The following is a 17,264-nucleotide window of genomic DNA, read 5'->3' on the forward strand; positions in this document are numbered from 1 at the left end:
GTGGAACGCCAGTTTTCTTTCTCCTGATAACGACATCCTCCTGAGTAGTCCCCGCCCGGAGATCCGAATGGGGGACTATTTTACCTCCAGAATATTTTACCCAAGTGGACGCCATCATCATTTAATCATACTGTAAAGCTGCATGCCCTCGGGAAAAATTACGGCCGTAGTTTCCCCTTGCTTTCAGACGTTCGCAGTACCAGCACAGCAAAGCTGTTTTGGTTAGTGTTACAAGGCCAGATCATCCCAACTGTTGCCCCTGCAACTACTGAAAAGGCTGCTGCCCCTCTTCAGGAACCAAACGTTTGTCTGGCCTCTCAACAGATACCCCTCCGTTGTGGTTGTACCTACGGTACGGTTATCTGTATCGCTGAGGCACGCAAGCCTCCCCACCAACTGCAAGGTTCATGGTTCTTGGGGGAGGGGGGGGGTTCGGAATATTATTGAGGAGAAAAGAAATTCAGACTAAAATTTGACCGAAAGAGGAAATGAGTTGACAGGATAATTTTGAGGCATCAAGAATTCGTCAGTTTGGTAGCCCTGCATTGCTACTGTGTTCGTTTGTATCATCTTTGCTTTGAAGGATCTCTTAGACCCAATGTGCTTTTCTCTGCTAATTTTAATCACTGGGAATACAAAAAGGCTTGACATTGGTTTGGATTGTATACATGTTTTGCTTTGGAGTTGAATAAATTCTCGTTTGTTTCACTACTTGATTGATGGTCTTTCAGAAGTGACGGGAACAATTCCTAGCTCGTAAAATAATGATCCCTGGTTACATTTCTTGATGTTTTGGAAATACGAGTACGCAACCTTTTCACGCCAGTTGCATGGCTACGCAGCTTATAAGGTCTATTTTGTAGCTGTCCTTAATCAGATTCTGTGGTGTAGGCTGTTCTTACACTAGCTGTATTGAACATTTTCATTCCATATCTGCTAGGTTTGGAAGGAATGTACATTCGAAAACTACATCGTCCTCGAAATTCTACAAGCATTTCACCGACAGTCACTTATTCTCTAAGAGAATAGCGCGTCATGCAACTTTTTGTGAATAAATCAAAGATATTTCGTATAGGAGCCAATTTATCCTGTATTCGTTTGTCAGACCTAATCTACTTATCAAATCGTAGACACATTACCAGAAACCTAAACCTCTGTAGAGTCATTGCAGAATAGAATATTTTTAGTCCTGTACTACCTCTGTCCCCGATTTCTCCTAAATTTTCCCTAACCAGCCTCATATATTTCCCTCAATACATCAGACCAATAAAGGTTTCAGTTCAACTCTGTTGGATTAGATTAAATTCAGTTTTCGTTCAATAGACCCAAAAAATTTGATGATTCTCGTGGATGTGGAACATGTCTAAAATATAACATAAAAAACATAAAACATTTGAATATAATACTTACTACCCTGATCATTTGTCAGGAGATTGTCAAAATAGGTGAATACATTACAGTAAACTGAAGCAGCAGAGATTTACAGAATTAATACGCTGTCAGAATGAAACATTATTATGCACTACTAATAAATTTATGACACACAAAATACATAATCTTGATTGTTGTGACAAAGTGTTGTCAAAACTGATATCGATCAGACATTTTTACTTAAGCTGACCTAACAGTCTCTGTTAAGTAATTCATCTGCAGAGTAGAAGGAGTCTTTCAAATTCTGTTTAAACGGTACTTTATCTGAAACCAAATTTTAATGGTTGCTGGCAGTTTACTGACAATGTGTGTTCCTGAATATTGGACCCTTCTTTGGACCAAGATAAGTGGTTTTAGGTCTTCATGTAGATTGTTCTTATTGCTTGTATTGATTCTGTGTATTGAGCTATTGACTGGAAATAGAGGTGTACTACTTGCAACAAATTTCATTAAGGAATAAGTATACTGAGAAGCAGTGGTTAGAATACAAAGTTCCTTGAACAGGTTTCACATGATGTTCTTGAATTTGCAGCACAAATGACTCTTATTACAGGCTTTTGCACCCTAAAAAGTTTTGCTCTGATGAGTTACCCCAGAATATGATCTTGTATGACATGAAAGAGTGAAAATAAGCAAAGTATGCCAATTTTTGTATACAGGGTGGTCCATTGATCGTGATCGAGCCAAATATCTCACGAAATAAGCGTCAAACGAAGAAACTGAAAACAACGAAACTCGTCTAGCTTGAAGGGGGAAACCAGATGGCGCTATGGTTGGCCCGATAGATGGCGCTGCCATAGATCAAACGGATATTAACTGCGTTTTTTAAAATAGGAACCCCCATTTTTATTACATATTCGTGCAGTACGTAAAGAAATACGAATGTTTTAGTTGGACCACTTTTTTAGCTTTGTGGTAGATGGCGCTGTAAGAGTCACAAACGTACAAGTACGTGGTATCACGTAACATTCCGCTAGTGCGGACGGTATTTGCTTCGTCATACATTACCCGTGTTAAAATGGACCGTTTACCAATTAAAGATCACAAAGATATGGCTTACACTTTTAGACGAATAGTTGGTAACAGGTAGGTTTTTTTAAATTAAAATAGAGAACGTAGATACGTTTGAACATTTTATTTCGGTTGTTCCAATGTACCTTTGTGAACTTATCATTTCTCAGAACGCATGCTGTTACAGCGTGATTACCTGTAAATACCACATTAATACAATAAATGCTCAAAATGATGTCCGTCGACCTCAATACATTTGGCAATACGTGTGACGACGTTCCTCTCAACAGCGAGTAGTTCGCCTTCCGTAATGTTCGCACACGCATTGACAATGCGCTGACGCATCTTACCAGGCGTTGTCTGTGGGTCACGATAGCAAATATCCTTCAACTTTCCCCACAGAAAGAAAACCGAGGACGTCAGATCCGGTGAACGTGCGGGCCATGGTATGGTGCTTCGACGACCAATCCATCTGTCGTGAAATATGCTATTCAATACCGCTTCAACCGCACGTGAGCTATCTGCCGGACATCCATCATGTTGGAAGTACATCGCCATTCTGTCATGCAGTGAAACATCTTGTAGAAACATCGGTAGAACATTACGTAGGAAATCAGCATACATTGCACCATATATAATGCCATAGATAAAATGGGTGCCAATTATCCTTCCTCCCATAACACTGCACCATACATTAACCCACCAAGGTCGCTCATGTTCCACTTGTCGCAGCCATCGTGGATTTTCCGTTGCCCAATAGTGAATATTATTCCTGTTTACATTACCGATGTTGGTGAATGACGCTTCGTCGCTAAATAGAACGCGTGCAAAAAATCTGTCATCGTCCCGTAATTTATCTTGTCCCCAGTGGCAGAACTGTACACGACGTTCAAAATCGTCGCCATGCAATTCCTGGTGCATAGAAATATGATACGGGTGCAATCAATGTTGATGTAGCATTCTCAACACCGACGTTTTTGAGATTCCCGATTCTCTCGCAATTTGTGTGCTACTGATGCGCGGATTAGCCGCGACAGCAGGTAAAACACCTACTTGGGTATCATCATTTGTTGCAGGTCGTGGTTGACGTTTCACACGTGGCTGAAGACTTCCTGTTTCCTTAAATAACGTAACTATCCGGCGAACGGTCCGGACACTTGGATGATGTCGTTCAAGATACTGAGCAGCATATATAGCACATGCCCGTTGGGCACTTTGATCACAATAGCCATACATCAACACGATATCGACCTTTATTTACGTACTACACGAATATGTAATAAAAATGAGGATTCCTATTTAAAAAAACGCAGTTGACATCCGTTTGACGTATGGCAGCGCAATCTAGCGGGCCAACCATAGCGCCGTCTGGTTTCCCCCTTCAAGGTAGACGACTTTCGTTCTTTGTAGTATTTTCGTTTGACTCTTATTTCGTGAGATATTTTGCCCGCCACTATCAAGGGACCACCCTGTATATCTCCTACATCTGACATCATTCTCACTGCAAATACAGACTTATTTAGCCACTTAAGCAATTCTGTGGTATGCCCTTCCCAACTCAATTTATTATCGAGTTGTAACCCCAGAAATTTAACACTGTCAACCTCTTCGATCTGCATGTCTTCATATGTTATACACATGCTGGAAGGAAATCTCTTACAGGTTCTGAACTGCATATAGTGGGTCTTTTCAAAGTTTAATGACAACGAAGTACCTTTAAACCATTTATTAGTGTAAGCGAATATTTGATTAGCAGCTGTTTCTAAATCTGTACGTGACTTGATACTTATTGCAATGTTTGTATCATCTGCAAACAAAACAAACTTAGCATCTGGCAATGTAACAGATGAGAGGTCATTAATGAACACAAGAAAAGCAATGGACCCAAGATGGAACCTTGAGGTATACCACACGTAATTAATTTCCAGTCAGATGAAGACTGACTGCTTACTGCACAGGTATTTTGCAGCGACATCCTTTGTTTCCTGTTAGTTAGGTAAGACTCAAACCATTTTGCAGCTGTGCTGGTGACACCGAAATATTCTAATTTACTTGAGAGAATGGTGTGGTTCACACAGTCAAAAGCTTTTGACAGATCAGAGAAAATGCGAGTAGCCTCTAAAGCTTTCTCGATATAGAAGCCTTAAGAAACCTGAACTGTGACTTATAATATATTATTTGCAGTCAGATGCTTAAGAAGATGCTTGAATACAACCTTTTCAAATATTTTTGAGTAAGACGGCAAAAGTGAAATTGGTCGATAATTTGATGGTATCTCTTTATCCCCCTTCTTGTAAAGAGGCTTAACTTTAGCATATTTTAGCCAGTCCGGAAATGTTGCCCTGGTAAGAGATTGATTAAGATAGAACTCAACTCACATGAGCACTCTTTGATTAAATTCGGTGGTATGTTATCATACCCACTAGAATGCTTAGATTTTAAGGATTTTAAGATAGATACTACTACTTTGGGAAACGTGTCATTTCCATTTTACTAAGTTATTTTTAAAGACTGGTCTCAGATAAAAAATGGTTCAAATGGTTCTGAGCACTATGGGACTCAACTGCTGAGGTCATTAGTCCCCTAGAACTTAGAACTAGTTAAACCTAACTAACCTAAGGACATCACAAACATCCATGCCCGAGGCAGGATTCGAAACTGCGACCGTAGCAGTCTTGCGGTTCCAGGCTGCAGCGCCTTTAACCGCACGGCCACTTCGGCCGGCGGTCTCAGATACTCCAATGCATTGTTCACTGAATCTAATAACCCCATGCTGTAATTAACAGAAAAGAAGTACTCGTTTAACAGGCCGGCCGCGGTGGTCGTGCGGTTCTAGGCGCTCCAGTCCGGAGCCGCGCTGCTGCTACGGCCGCAGGTTCGAATCCTGCCTCGGGCACGGATGTGTGTGATGTCCTTAGGTTAGTTAGGTTTAATTAGTTCTAAGTTCTAGTGGACTGATGACCACAGCAGTTGAGTCCCATAGTGCTCAGAGCCATTTGAACCATTTTTGAACTTGTTTAACAGGTTTGCAACACTGTATGCACTTTTACCATAGTCTTATTTATTTTTAGAACTATCTGTTCCTCTTTCTTTTTGACACCACCAGTCTCTGTCTTCACTGTATCTCATACAGTTTTTATTTTTTTTTCCCTGATGTAATTATCTTTTTCTCATAATAAAGCTGCTTCGATTTCTGTATTACTTGCTTCAATATTTTGCAGTATTCTTTGTAATGCATTACAGTACTAACATCAGAGTTGTTCCTAGATAGTAGATACAGTCTCCTTTTTGTCCCATGTGATATCTTTCTTCCTTGTGTAACCCATAGTTTATTTTTTGACTTCTGAATGATTTGAGTTAACTTTAGAGGAAAACACCCACTCATTACTCGCGCACGCTTTGGCGATTCCCGTAAGAGTTTGGGCAACCTGTGCACATTGGCACAGACGTAGGTCAATGGCTGGGTAGCCTTTAACTATACATATGAAGACAGTAACTTGTTCTCGAAAGATTAGTTACTGTTGATGACCGTGCAGCTTTTCCCTCGAATAAATGATTACTAACTGACAAACTCTTACGGGAATCGCCAAAGCGTGCGCGAGTAATGAGTGGGTGGGCAAATGTCTATAAGGTAGAATTGTGGACAGTTGGGAATGTGAGTCTCACGGGAAGCGTCGTTTGGTGATGATCGTATGCTCAGCCGCCACTTTCGTTATTCTTGGCCTCCCAGGTCCCCAGACCTCAGTCCGTGCGATTATTGGCTTTGGGATTACCTGAAGTCGCAAGTGTATCGTGATCGACCTACATCTCTAGGGATGCTGAAAGACAACATCCGACATCAATGCCTCACCATAACTCCGGACATGCTTTACAGTGCTGTTCACAACATTATTCCTCGACTGCAGCTATTGTTGAGGAATGATGGTGGACACATTGAGCATTTCCTGTAAAGAACATCATCTTTGCTTTGTCTTGGTTTGTTATGCTAGTCATTGCTATTCTGATCAGATGAAGCGCCATCTGTTGGACATTTTTGAACTTCTGTATTTTGTTGCTCTAATAAAACCCCATGTCATTCCAAGCATGTGTGTCAATTTGTGCCTCCCTATCTACATTATTCCGTGATTTATTCAGTTTTCAAATTTATACTGACTTTTTGATCACCCGGTACTGGGTGTTTTCGTAATAGCGTGCAAAAATTTAACAGGACATAGAGGTAGGGAACCTGGGGTCGGAGAAGGCAGCTTAACAAGATGATAGGAATAACATCACATTACTGTGCACTTTTTTATTTACTTTAGTTACAGTCAACTGCAAGTACTATTACTGACACAGTGAACGTACCATTTGTACCGTATCTTACAAAATATGCTGAAACTGACTGCCATCAACCTCAATGCAAGCATGACATTGGGGAACAAGATTCTGACGGACCCTGACAAAATTTTTCCTGGTGTGTTTCGAGTCACATCACAGGCAGCTACAATTCTGGCAACTAATTCCATTTCCGTATCCACTGGGGTCGCATACACAAGTGACTTTAGATACCCCCATAGGAAATAATCAAAGGGATTCAAGTCAGGTGACCTTGTGGGCCACGGAATAGGATCTCCTCTTCCAATTCATAGACCAGGAAATACAGCACTGAGATGGTTGCGGCCATCCACATTGAAGTGAGGCGGTGTACCGTCATGTTGTATCCACATCCTCTCACGAACAACCCAGGGTACGTTCTTTAACAACTCAGGTAGAACTCTTTGCACGATCGTCAAGTACAGGTGGCCATTCAGAGGGCCAAGTGGAAGATGTGACCCAATGAGGTTGTCGTCTACAGTGCCAGCCCAGATATTCACAGCAAGACGTATCTGATGGCGTGACTCTACTACAGCTTGAGGGTTTTCTTCATCCGATACGAGGTTATTCCTGCTGTTCGAGATACCATCACGATCAAATGGAGGAAATCTGGTCGATCAATCCATCTTGGAGCAACCATTGCCACAATGCGACCCTTGGTGCGAAGTTAGTCACAACCATTGCATGAACTCGTTGTAGGTGATATGGGTGTAATTGTTGTTTGTAGAGTACTCGCCACAGTTTAATATGTGCAGCTCCCATTTCACGTGCTATACGACGGGGGAGCGCTGCAAAACGTTCCAGGACCTCTTCTTCAAAATCGGGTGTGCGAGTGGTCGTCATGTTGCCAGGTCCCTCGTTTCTTCTTTCCAACGAACCAGTCTCCCGCATCCGTCGATCGAGAAAAATGAACACTCGTCGTCACGAATGATGCCTGTTAGGAAATCGTTCCCTGTACAGCCTTTCAGTAGCGAGAGCATTGGAACGCACGTACCCATACACGAGGTGCGTATCAGTGAGTTTTGTGAAACCGTACCGGTACTGCTCCATCGTACTGTACTGTACTGTACGTCTGGGTTGAGTTGTTTTGGGGGAAGAGACCAAACAGCCAGGTCATCGGTCTCATCAGATTAGGGAAGGATTGGGAAGGAAGTCGGCCGTGCCCTTTCAAAGGAACCATCCCGGCATTTGCCTGGAGCGATATAGGGAAATCACGGAAAACCTAAATCGGGATGGCCGGACGCGGGATTGAACCGTCGTCCTCCCGAATGCGAGTCCAGTGTGCTAGCCACTGTACCACCTCGCTCGGTGTACTCTACATCTCTGAATAGCACGGAGTAATGAATGGGTCTCTCGTTGATTCATAGCAGGTTCTGACATAGGACAATGTAAATGCCATACAACAGAGAAACCTTATGGACAAGTAAAGTAAACAAAACCTGCATCATAACTTGCTGGTAGTCAGGCTCGACCTCCTTGTTTCCTTGCGGGAAATAATGTGCATACCAATAAACAACACAGTACGTGTACACATGTACGCATGTTAGCTGTAAATAATCTGGAAAACAGGAGTTCTAGACAAAGCGGTAGCAAAGTTTGCTTCCGTATCTGCTTAAGCTGGCTTCACCGATCTCCCTACCTCAGATTGTTCAGTGGAGCATTGTCTATTGTGAGGGGTCCGCTTGTACGTGGCACTCCGTCTTCAGGCCACAAGTCGCCTACCGGGAACATCCGAACGCCGTGTCATCCTCAAGGGAGGATGTGGATAGGGTGTGGGGTCAGCACACCGCTCTCCCGGTCCTTATGATGGTATTCTCGACTGAAGCTGCTACTATTCGGTCGAGTAGCTCCTCAGTTGGGATCACGAGACTGAGTTCACCCCGAAAAATGGCAACAGCGCATGGCGGCCTGGATGGTCACCCATCCAAGTGCCGGCCACGCCCGACAGCGCTTAACTTCGGTGCTCCCACGGGAACAGGTGTAGCCACTGCGGCAAGGCCGTTGCCCCACTTGTATGTGGAGACCGATTTTTTAATATAATTAATGATGAATGACCTGAAACGATTGTCATATGTAGAAGGGATTGTATTTTTGACAGCAATGAACCAAAGATGTTGCCTGAGTGTCAGAATCGACCCTGAATAAAGACAAGTGTGAAGTTATTCACGTGAGTACTAAAAGAAATCAGATAAATTTCGATTACACTATAAGTCACACAAATCTGAAGGCTGTAAATTCAGCTAAATACTTAGGGATTACAATCACAAATAACCTAAATTGGAACGATCACATAGATAATATTGTGGTTAGAGCAAACCAAAGATTACGATTCATTGGCAGAACACTTGGAAGGTGCAACAGGTCTACTAAAGAGACGCTTACACTACGCTTGTGCGCCTTATTCTGGAGTATTGCAGTGCGGTGTGGAATCCGCATCAGCTGGGACTGACGGATGACATCGAAAAAGTACAAAGAAGGGCAGCTCGTTTTTTACCATCACAAAATAGGGGAGATAGTGCCAGAGACATGATACGTGAATTGCGACGGGATCTTCTCATGAAATTTCAATCACCGGTTTCTCCTCCGATTGCGAAAACATTCTGTTGGCACCCAGCTACATAGGGAGAAATGATCATCACGATAAAATAAGAGAAATCAGGGCTCGCATAGAAAAATTTAAGTCCTCGTTTTTACTGCGCGCCGTTCGAGAGTGGAACGGTAGAGAGACAGCTTGAAGGTGGTTCATTGAACCCTCTGCCAGGCACTTTATTATGAATAGCAGAGTAATCACATAGATGTAGATGTAAGTAGGGGCGCGCGGAGCGCTGTAGAAGTTGCCGTTGTTCTCTGTTACAGGTTGGATGTAAGGCTTAAAGCTAGTCGCTAGCTGGGAGAATTTAGTTGTCGGTCTATGGACGAATGATATTGTTTATTCTCACACAGAGCCAGTTTTAATAATTTTGTGGGATCTGAAATTTAAAAACCTCTCTCACACCGGCCTGAGTTAGCTTCACTGATCAGGATAGTAAAAAACATGCGTATATTAAGGGAATTTTCAGTCACAAAGCTGGCTTATCACATTCCCACAGTTCAATACTGTTCTATCCTGATTAAATTGAGCTTAACTTAAATTCCATAAGGCGGTGAAGCAATTTCAAAGTCTCGGTGCGACGAACATTGTCAGTCGATCTCCTGAAAACATTTGTAATAATTATTAGCTTTCGGTGATCACATGGGGAAGACCGGAGATCTGCTGGTAAGACCGTGTTAGCCCATTTATTGAAAGTAACAAACTGGTTATCTTGAGCGTACAAAACGGCAGGTCCGTCCAGTGTAAATCAGACGTTCCCCACTGATCCCGTGCAACACAGCGTAGTAAGCAGACACTGTCAATAATAAGCAGTTAAATAATACGCGAACACACTTACTTTAGTTCAGTTCATGTATTAAATTCCTTCTCATACAGAATCTCATCAAGATGGCGACTAGCTCAACAATAACATACATACACATCTTCGTTCTTTCACGGCTAATCGGCAAGATCTGAATCATTCATTTCATAAGAGAAAACATAGATAGCAGAGAAGCTATTCCATGGAGTAAATGGTTGCTCGAAGGAATAATAGGGCTTGAAACTACTTTGCATCGATAATCATCGTATATTAAAGTTTAGGAATCGGTAAGATAAGAAGAGATATTTCGAGATATGTACTGAGCTATATAATTTATAAAATTTCTGAAAATATCGCGGAGAGACCGCTGCAAGAGACATTACACAGTTAATGTTGGGTCGTAGTTATTTCTATAAAAGTGTTGAAACTTCATTATTTAAATGAGTGTGTCTGTACTTAAATTGCAGAATGACTGAGAAGATGAAACTTCTACGTTATTTGATTCTGAAACAGCTGAGTAAAACCCAACGTACTAAGCCTACTTTCTCTGTAATTTTTCTTATCAATATTCTAGCGCGGCGCAACCTAACTGCTCAAAAAAATTACAACCTGACTTCAAATAATTAATTCAGAAGAATGGCCCTGATTAAAAAGAAATCTTAACAATAACCTATACATTTCATTAAGCACTTACCTCACAAAAATCTTCATTACGCGTACTGCAATACAGCGAGCGGCAGTACTGCCAGCTAAATAAAAGATTCTAACTATTAAAGCCACTAACTACTAATGGGCATGTGGTTAGAAAAGGAAAGATTTTGTAGCAAACCAAATAATGTATTTTTTTTTTACCTTAATTACGTGACATCCAGTTCAGACACGAATATAAATCGTCATTGACATCTAGTACAAAAGTATATATAATCATGAATAATATTCAATCTCCACGTCGAACATGTACATATCGTTAGCCTGCGCCAACACTTCATACCTCTACCCTCCATCAGTACTAACTTTTCACATCTAACACCCATCACTGCTGGCTGTTCACCTCCAATGGCCCAACTGTACTTCCATCACTGCTGGCAACTAACTTCCTACTGCCCTACACTACTGGCGATTAACTTATGAGTCCGACCAGTCACAGAGTCTCTTACAAAGAAAGCGCAGTCAGAGATCCAATGCAAAGCGCTACACAGGGCTGCCAACACAGAAGCAGCCCACTTACAGAGTAAAGTGTGTTATTTAATTTCTGAGGCTGTATGATTATCAGGAATTGAAGTGATACTGATAGTTAACAAATACTGAGAACTGCCTGTGGCAATTATAGAACAGTAATGACTTTACTCTGTAACCGAAAGGTAAAGCAATGGGCACTAATTTGCAAGGTAATGAAATTTTGTATATTTGATTTTTACGTATGCAGCACCGCAATGTGGCTTTCGATAATTTTTACAGCGCTGACCCCTGAATGTAGGAACCAAGTATTTTTCATCAGATTTAATGTATAGGTTGGTTAGGTATAGCCGATTTGTAATATTTTTGTGTGTTTTGTAACACTGATAGAATTTAAATTTTGGAATCTATTTTGTCAAACAATGTCAGAGTTTATGTCATTTAACAATCGAAGTGTTTTTAATTACGACTATAAGTGAGAATTGTAGAAAAGTAGAGAAGTTCACTGATTTTGAAGTTAATGGAAAATGTTTCATGTCAGAATTTGTGAAGGAGAAACTTTATTTTGAATAAAATTTTCAAATTTAAGCATTCGGTCTTAGCATATGCCCTTATCAGTACCTCATCCAATTCCATGTCGTGTTTATTTAAATCTAATGAATATTTTTCTAGAAGAAATCATTTTTCAATCAGAGTCAGAAAAATATTAATGTGCCAGAATCAGAAAAGTGTTAATGTTTGTAACAGCTTCAATGCGGGCGTCATTGCACAGCACTGAGCCAATATCCAGTATTTTCACTGAACATTTGCAAGGTTATTCATTTATCAACCAATCTACAGATATTAATTGTATGAAGCTGTTTTATAGCCGGCATTCCACTTCGCCGTGCCAAGTTTGAATATTTTCTATGCCAACTGTGGAGAAAACAGAATACCAAGATTACATCCTTTGCGACTCTAGAACTAATTAAAATTTATTTCATTATTTACTTGCACAGGGAGTTTTATCAGTTTATCGCACAGGGCCATAGAACTCTGTGCAAACGAGACTGGATAAATGGCAAAATGGTTCAAATGGCTCTGAGCACTATGGGACTTTACATCTGAGGTCATCAGTTCCCTAGAACTTAGAACTACTTAAACCTAACTAGCCTAAGGACACCACACACGTCCATGCCCGAGGCAGGATTCCAACCTGCGACCGTAGCAGTCGCGCGGTTCCAGACTGAAGCGGCTAGAACCGCTCGGCGACAAAGGCCGGCGGGTGAAAGTCTGAGGGACCGATTTCATTAAAGGCATTGCGTATTGGTTTCGCAGATTAAGCCATTTGCTCTACAACACGTCACACAGTAAACTTGCGTGACACAAACATTACGCATATCATATTCATTGGCAAAAAAAAAAAAAACGAAGAACTTTACACTTTGTCCAATTACATTTATGAACGCTCTTACGGAAACATCCTTTATATCAGAAATGTCCTACAAAAGAAGAACAAATGAGACTAGTTTGAAAAACGACTTAAATCCAGCCTTCTTAAAACAAAATTTGAACATTACGAGGGTACAGGGTCATAGTCTTGTTTTTTAATTACAGTTTTATGAAAATTATTTGTAGGTATCGATTCATGCGATAATTTAAAGCAGTATTCGCTTTAGTAAGACAATAAACACTTTCCTGTTATTTCTGAAAATTTACCTCTAACATCTAAACCCCTTGTGCAAATTCACGAGTGTAGTGACTATTTATTTATTTGTGGTAAGATCTTATGGGACCAAACTGTTTAGGTTATCGGTCCCTAAGCTTACACACTACTTAATTTACACCACTGGCCATTAAAATTGCTACACCAAGAAGAAATGCAGATGATTGACGGGTATTCATTGGAAAATATATTATACTAGAACTGACATGTGATTACATTTTCACGCAACTTGAGTGCATAGATGCTGAGAAATCAGTACCCAGAACAACCACCTCTGGCCGTAATAACTGCCTTGATATGCCTGGGCATTGGGTCAAACAGAGCTTGGATGGCGTGTACAGGTACAGCTGCCCATGCAGCTTCAACACGATACCACAGTTCATCAAGAGTAGTGACTGGCGTATTGTGACGAGCCAGCTGCTCGGCCACTATTGACCAGATGTTTTCAGTTGGTGAGGGATCTGGAGAATGTGCTGGCCAGGGCAGCAAGTCGAACATTTTCTGTATCCAGAAAGACCCGTACAGGACCTGCAACATGCGGTCGTGCATTATCCTGACGAAACGCAGGGTTTCGTAGGGATCGAATGAAGGGCAGAGCCACGGGTCGTAACACATCTGAAATGTAACGATCACTTTTCAAAGTGCCATCATTGCGAACAAGAGGTGACCAAGACATGTAAGGAATGGCACCCCATACCGTCACGGCGGGTGATACGCCAGTATGGCGATGACGAATTCACACTTCCAATATGCGTTCACCGCGATGTCGCCAAACTCAGATGCGACCATCAGGATGCTATAAGCTGAACTTGGATTCATCCGAAAAAATTACGTTTTGCCATTCGTGCACCCAGGTTCATCGTCGAGTACACCATCGCAGGCACTCCTGTCTGTGATGCAGCGTCAAGGGTAACCGCATCTACGGTTTCCGAGCTGATAGTCCATGCTGCTGCAAACGTCGTCGAACTGTTCGTGCAGATGGTTGTTGTCTTGCAAACGTGTCCATCTGTTGACTCAGGGATCGAGACGTGGCTGCAGCATCCGTTACAGCCGTGCGGATAAGATGGCTGTCATCTCGAGTGCTAGTGATACGAGGCCGTCGGGATGCAGCACGGCGTTCCGTATTACCCTCCTGAACCCACCGATTCCGTATTCTGCTAACAGTCATTGTATCTCGACCGACGCGAGCAGCAATGTCGCGATGCGATAAACCGCAATCGCGATAGTTCTACAATCCGACCTTTATCAAAGTTGGAAACGTAATGGTACGCATTTCTCCTCCTGACACGAGGCATCACAACAACGTTTCACCAGGCAACGCCTGTCAACTGCTGTTTGTGTAAGAGAAATCGGTTGGAAACTTTCCTCATGTCAGCACGTTGAAGGTGTCGCCAACCTTATGTGCATGCTCTGAAAAGCAAATCATTTGCGTATCACAGCATCTTCTTCCTGTCGGTTAAATTTCGCGTCTGTAACACGTCATCTTCGTGGTGCAGCAATTTTAATGGCCAGTAGTGTAACTTTAACTTACTCTATGGACAACACACACACACCCATGCCCGAGGGAGGATTCGAACCTCCGACGGGGGGAGCCGCGCGGACCGTGACAATACGCCCTAGATCGCGCTGCTATAGTGACTAGTCAAGCTGTGGCACTTCTCGTCGCGATTGGCAGTATTATATCTGCAGTTTATTGAAGTCGCAGATAATGACTGCTAGAGATTCGAGAGAAGTCTGCAGTGAGGTTTTCCTCTTGTGGACGCCTGTGAGTACTGGCTGCTTCCCACACGAAGGTCTTCCTTCGCAGATGCGATAAGTGCTAAAGTTTTGGATTTGTAGAGAGACAATTTCCAGTCTATATCTTCGGAATTACGTTACGTGAGCGATCGGTAGGCTACTGCTGTGTGCTCGGTATGCAGAATTAGCGAGAAATGGTATAATATTGTGGTGAACTGTGTGAAATATACGTGTGTTCTTGTAATCCCAGAGTCTGGAGATGGGTGTATAAAAGCAAACGAGCAAACGGGTCTGGACCAGAAACAGTAAAGCATTTGTGCCGAGGGGGAGCGAGCCCGGATTTGTAGAACAGTTCTGAGAGTGACTTCGGTCCGCCGAGGCGCTGCGGCCACCTGTCGGGCGTGGATGCCTCAGTGCCGTGAGTATACTTACTGTGCTGTCTGTATTCGTGCTGTTATGTACGAATATTGTAAAAGGGCTCACTTTGTACGATGCGGCGATATACGAGGGGTGTTTGAAAAGTCCGTGCAAAGTCCAAAAGATGGCACTGACGGCGTGTATCGAGGTCACGATTAGTTAGTAGCATCTTTGGAAAGAACGCACACCGAGCCATATTGGTCTATTTCTTTGTGTTTAGCATTCGTGTGAATCGAGGAAGTTGAGTGAACGTCAAAAAATGGACGAAAAAGCATTTCGTGTGGTGATTAATCATTACTTTAAGAAAGGCAATACGCCTCAGGAGACTAAATAGAAGCTCGATAAACATTACAGTGACTCTGCGCCTTCGATTAGAACAGTTTACAAGTGGCTTTAAAATTTTCGGAGTGGCCCTATGGGCACAAGTGATCCTGAATGTTCTACACGCCCTGTGGATGTTACAACTCCAGAAATCATTGATAAAATCCGTGACACGGTGATGGACGACAGAAGAGTTAAGGTGCGTGAGATTGCTAATGCTGTGGGCATCTCTAATGAATGGGTACAAAACATTTTGCATTAACATTTGGACACGAGAAAGCTATCCGCAAGCTGGGTTCTGCGATTGCTCACACTTGCCCAAAGTCGGAATCGTGTGACGTGTTGCAAGGATGGTTTGCAGCTGTTCAGGAAGAATCCGCAGGATCTTAACCGTCGTTTCGTCGCTGTGGATGAAACGTGGATACATTACTATACTTCTGAGACGAAACAACAACCTAATAAACGGGTTACCAGGGGAGAATCTGCACCAACAAAGGCAAAGACCATTCCTTCGACCGGTAAGGTTATGGCGAGCGTCTTTCTGTATTCGCAAGGGATAATCCTCATCGACTATCTGGAAAAGGGTAAAACTATTACAGGTGAATATTATTCATCGTTATTGGACAGTTTGAATATCGACATGCAAGAAAAACGCCGGCGATTGGACTACAAAAAAGTCCTTTTCCATCGCGACAATGCAGCAGCACACACCTCAGCAGTTGTGGTCGCAAAATTAATGGAAATAGGATTTCAACACGTTTCACATCCCCCCTCTGCTCCAGACTTGGCTCCCTCGGACTACTATTTGTTCCCCAATTTGAAGCAATGGCTGGTGGAACAAAGATTTTATCCAAACAAGGTGGTGATTGCAGCAACTATTAGTAGACTTGGACAATTTGTATTATTTGGAAAGGATCAACAAATTATAACAGTGTTGGACAAAGTGTGTAAGTATAAACGGAAACTGTATCGAAAAACAAAAAAGGTTTACCCCAAACATGTAAGTACTTTTTATTTTTGCACAAACTTTTCAAACGCCACTCGTATTGATGGGTCAGAGATCGGTTTCACATTCTAATATTCAAGCACCTGTCCTTGGTGGGAGAGCAGAGTAATTGATTAGGAGTCTTTTCGTATTTGATGATATGTAGGGCACATTGCAGTGTTTAATTGTTGGTGCAATATGGTGGTGTGTGTAGAGGAGTTTTTTTGCCGCTGAAAGCCTTGGCCGCAGAAAGAAGGAAAAAAGGCAGATGGTGCTTCCACACCGGTGGCATCAGTAATTCGGCGGGTAAATTTGATAAGAGCCAATCATAATGCTAGATTCATTCACAAGACAGCCTTTGTGCCAGGATGTAGGAGCATCTACAAATTGATTTGAACAAGATGGAGGCAAGATATGTACACAAGCCTGTTCGGTTGGCCGTGCGGTTTAACGCACGGCTTTCCAGGCGGGAAGGAGCACCTGGTCCCCAGCACGAATCCGCCTGGTGGATTTGTGTCGAGGTCCGGTGAACCGGCCAGTACGTGGATGGTTTTTAGGCGGTTTTCCATCTGCCTCGGCGAAATTGCGCGAGATGGGTGGCGTGCTACGATAATCCATGCAGCTGCGATGACCACTGTGTCTGGACGGCATTTGAGTCTCGATTCGTTATGGCTGCAGGATCGAAATGTGTCTCTTCTTTCGAACAATTCCGAAAGAACAGACACCACATATACAA

The sequence above is a fragment of the Schistocerca cancellata genome, unplaced genomic scaffold (assembly GCF_023864275.1).
Source record: "Schistocerca cancellata isolate TAMUIC-IGC-003103 unplaced genomic scaffold, iqSchCanc2.1 HiC_scaffold_782, whole genome shotgun sequence".
In the NCBI taxonomy this organism is placed as follows: domain Eukaryota; kingdom Metazoa; phylum Arthropoda; class Insecta; order Orthoptera; family Acrididae; genus Schistocerca; species Schistocerca cancellata.